Raw genomic sequence first — 4,892 nt, 5'->3', positions numbered from 1 at the left:
ACTTAGAAAGTTAGCCATCTATTGTATATCATGTTTCAAAAAAAGAGATAACACTTTGTTTATTATCACATGATTGTTAAGAAGAACTATAGCTTATACTAACAATTGAGTGTACTTTGCTAGGTACATGTTGTTTGTTAACCATGGATGTATCAAATGTGGTTATGTTTTTATATGTATTCCATGTCACATTATAACTTGCAATTAGAGCACTCTCACTCTCCAGTGATGAGTGATTTATGAATTGATGAATGTAATTTATACAATGTTATTATTTATATTCATCACGCATGTCTGTAACATTATCATGTATTTGTATATGACGATAAGCTTGTTATGCTTAAGTCAAAATAAAAATTCTGTTCTGTTCTGTTCTGATGTTCCATCAGTGTGCATGTCTTGTGCACACGAAAGAGATTTCAGCTGTAAATGTAGCAATTGTTAGCAGTTGAATAAATGTCTTCTATTGTTTATTTTCTGATTCTTCTTCATCTGAAATTTGATTGTAGTTTGTACTTTATTATCGTTTGTTTTGTTTTGCAAAAAAGTGATAAGATCGTATTAAATCGTGTAAAGCATATTCTTGCTTTGTTTTTATTCGTTACAACATAACTGAAGTTCTCCTTGAAGGAAGAGAAAACGACCAAATGTAATTATAATTACAAACATCAAAATCATTTTCAAAAATTATTTTGCTGTTTTAAACAAAAATGCGTTATCTAGTATTTTATGTTTTGAATTACGTTTTAATACCGAAGGAGTTCATAATCATATGACCTTAATCGCGCATTTCTAAACGTAGAAAATAATATTTTTTCATTAGGGAATGTGTTTTGATGTTTTCCTTGAAAAACTTACATTAACTAATACCATTTATGTACAATATGTTTGTTTAATTCTCCAGACATTGTAAACTAATAGAAACAAATTGCAAGCAAATGATAAAAATACAATCCTATATTTTTGTGGGAAAGTCTTGAACTATTATTATAATTGTTAATACCTATGACCACTGTGTTATGTTTTAACAAATTTTAACAAATACTGAATTGGTGGCCGAGAAATGGCATCGTCAAATTAATGCGTGTAACATTGTTTAACAGACATATTTCAAACGCATCATGATTTTATACATTCTTATCGATTTTCATGGACCTCATGTACGTGTACGTAATTATATGTATAAATGATATGCAAAAACGTATTTGAAAGTACTAGATGAATAATATATTTCGTGTTTTATTATTTTAACAGTTTACCGTATATCATTATGTTGAAAACATGATATGGTTAGCTAAATACATGTCTTTACATGTCATAACGTACTTTTAAGAGAGTAAATGTAAGTATGTGTTAATTAGCCATTATACGAAATAGCTTTTAACAAGCACGTTTTTACAATTTATGAATAGTTTTAACCCATTTATGCCTAGCGTCCTGAAAAAAGGACATTGCAAACAGCGTAGACCCAGATGAGACGCCGCATAATGCGGCGTCTCATCTGGGTCTGCGCTGTTTGCTTAAACGAATTTCTTTATGAAATATTCTAAATATAGAAATAAATATACTTGATACCCCTAATTTTGGAAATAAATTGATCCAATTAAGAAGGATGGGAGAGTCCACTGGGCATAAATGGGTTAAACTAGTATGCGAATTCCAACTATTTTTACGAACATCATGTTCAGCATGTGATTTATGATAACATTATTGACCGACGTATTCAAATTATCAAATCAAGTTTCGCCGTTCAACAAATATGTTCAAACGAATTGTGGTATGTTCTTCCATAGTTTGAATAGGGCATACTTGTATCCATTTATGTAAAACAAAAGCTCATTCGCGTATACTGTGTCTCCGTTCGTTCAATGATGCTGTATGCGGATAAAACCAATGCAAAGTTACATCATAAACTAAAACGGCTAATATATAATATCAATACGATATCTTAATTCATTTTCAGAAAACATAACAGAACAGTGAAATCATGAATCACAATGTGATTATGGCAGTCTTGTAAATGGCTTAACAGCTTAAAAAAAATATTATATTATTCTTATACACAAAAGCACATCAAAGCTAATATATATATATATATATATATATATATATATATATATATATATATATATATATATATATATATATATATATATATATATATATATATATAATCTTTTTACGAAAAATTAAACACGAATGCTGAGGTCTGAAGAGATAAGAATATGATTCTCTCTGTATTCAGATAAAGAATGCCAAGAAAAGGTTTAACCTACATAATAACAGTTCGCAATTAATCTGTATACCGGTAGCTAAAGACGAAATACCAAAAAGCAGATGGCAATTATTCAAAAATGAAAGTTAAAGATGTCAACATAAACGATCAGTTTTCTTTGACATATCATAGCTGAAATATAATATAATGGGAATTTTACCGATTATTGAGGTAAAACGTTACCTGTTCAAATAACGAGTTATAAAGGTAAATCTGTCGTTAATACTGTCGAATGCTTTAAAATGGTCTGGCACACAAGACAAAATTGTGTCATTAACTTGTGAAATAATCTTTTGAGACACGGGAATAGAAAACATTTAACAATCATTGGATACAAGTGTTGCCTAATGAAATAAAAGATTTACAATGAATTGCAAATATAACATACATTAGCTTAACTAATCCTTCACCTAGTCTAACATTCCATTGGGGTTTGGATTTTACATCAATCATTCCTATGCGGCGACATTCGAATCGATCTTGTTTACGCATTTGTGTCTTTTTCGCAAATTGTAACGTTGTTGATTTCAACTTTTTCTTGTATGTCTTAACTGCTGGACTAATTGTGCAATTAAAGATTCAGTATATTATATATATCGTTTTACAGATCCAATGCTCGACTTTGATCTTTCCAAAGTTACTAGTATTACCACAGCTTTAAACCCTTTTTGTTAAATATGTTTTGCACTGTATTGAATAGGCAATGCGCCTTAAATACAAGACTAACGGAGATGAATTTCTCTTCTGATTATGTTTCGTGAGTTCAAATATTCATAAATAAATATATAAACTTATTTTTATATTCGATATGTATAATGTCATATTTTAACTTAATTTATTAGATGTACATGCGATTTGTTTTCTGCTGCGATACTTATATACTGAATTTGTACATGAAGTAACGGATTCGCGTTTAGGCTTACTAACAACATAAACAAAAGATAGAAAACGACATGTTCCTAAAAATAATGTCTGTTTTTATATGCGTCTTAAATAAAGTAGTAATGGAAATAAATACAGAATGCAGACAGACTACAGATTTCTATTAAAAGTGTAATACTATGTCTGTGCTTATACATCTATTCTACTTAACCGGTCATATAAATCAATGTATTGGGAAATCTTTCTGACATTACTTTGATATTTAATTTGTTCCATTGTTGTATGATAATATTTGAAATCATATTAAGTAGAACGGATTACGCGGATACATACATTCACTTCATTTCAACGTGTCTAAAACAAACACTAAATTATGATACATTCACAGATGAATATTTTACCACTGAGCGATTCCAATATCATAACCTTGAATTGCTTTTATTGTTTGCATTGAGATGATATTTTAGTCTGAGTCTCATTTACAAAATGTTGGAATCAAATCAAATCGACAATTTAAATACTGACAACTAGACTGATGAAAAATTATTGCAGATTCACTTACAGGCAAATAAGAAAGAATTGTTTTACTTATTGTTTATACAGATAATTATTTATTTTTTATAAAGATAATCCCCTAATATGAATGCACACATTTATGATAAATAAATCAACTGTCAAGATTTTTTTCAACAGTCCCTTTTGCTTGAAGAAGGTTTTATGTGATGACGCGATCGAAATTTGAGTAAATTTGATCCATGATTAGATGCAAACGATTTACATATTACGATAGGCAATATCAGTCGTGTTTAGTTTTGCTTATGATGCGTTTGAGATTCAGGGATGTTTATTTGTAAAGCAACAGTTCGTACAAGTTGCCAGTGTTTGTATGAGATTTATCAAGTATATAACATAAGAGTCAAATAAAGAAATTACACCCCTCCCCCCCAAAAAAAAAAAAATAAAAAAAAAAAATAATTTTTGTTTTCGGTGTGCACGCTTGGTTAAAAACATATTCTCACAAATTAGCGAATGAAACTGATCGGTTTACACATACCCATGCTATTTAAATGCGTGTTGATTATTTTATTGGTATGTAATAGCTGGTCATTTCATTAAGTTTCCGACAAAACAAGCTACCATTTAAAGCTGAACGATCGCAAGTATATGCTTAACACATTTATGCCTAGCGTCTAAAAAAAGGCAAATGGTAAACAGCGTAGACCAAGATGAGACGCCGCATGATGCGACGTCTCATTAGGGTCTGCGCTGTTTGCTTAAAGGAATTGATGTAAGAAATATCCTAAATATAGAAATAAATATACTAGACATCCCTAGTTTTGAAATAAGTTGATCCAATTTAAAAGGATGGGAGAGTCCACTACGCATAAATGGGTTAAGAGCGACTGCGTTCCCAACTGCACCGATTAAAATATTAACGTGTCTTATATGCAAATATATTTTGATAATTAATATGGTGTCGTTGTTATTCAATTGAATAATGATGTATGTATGTATTTATTTTCACCTTGCGGTCAAGGATAACCCATGAAAGTGCAAGCACTTATTTAAACCGGGGACCTCTGAAATGGTAGACCAGAGTGTTACCACTCGACCACCGCACCACCCATGATCTGGTGTGCTCTTCAAAATTGTTTCTGTGCAAATTGCGATATGCGATAATGAAGCTTATGGATGGAATAACTTATTTATACACATAATGTGAGTTTGAGTTGAA

The sequence above is a fragment of the Dreissena polymorpha genome, chromosome 10, assembly GCF_020536995.1.
Source record: "Dreissena polymorpha isolate Duluth1 chromosome 10, UMN_Dpol_1.0, whole genome shotgun sequence".
Classification (NCBI taxonomy): Eukaryota; Metazoa; Mollusca; class Bivalvia; order Myida; family Dreissenidae; genus Dreissena; species Dreissena polymorpha.
This window is presented reverse-complemented; position numbering follows the sequence as displayed.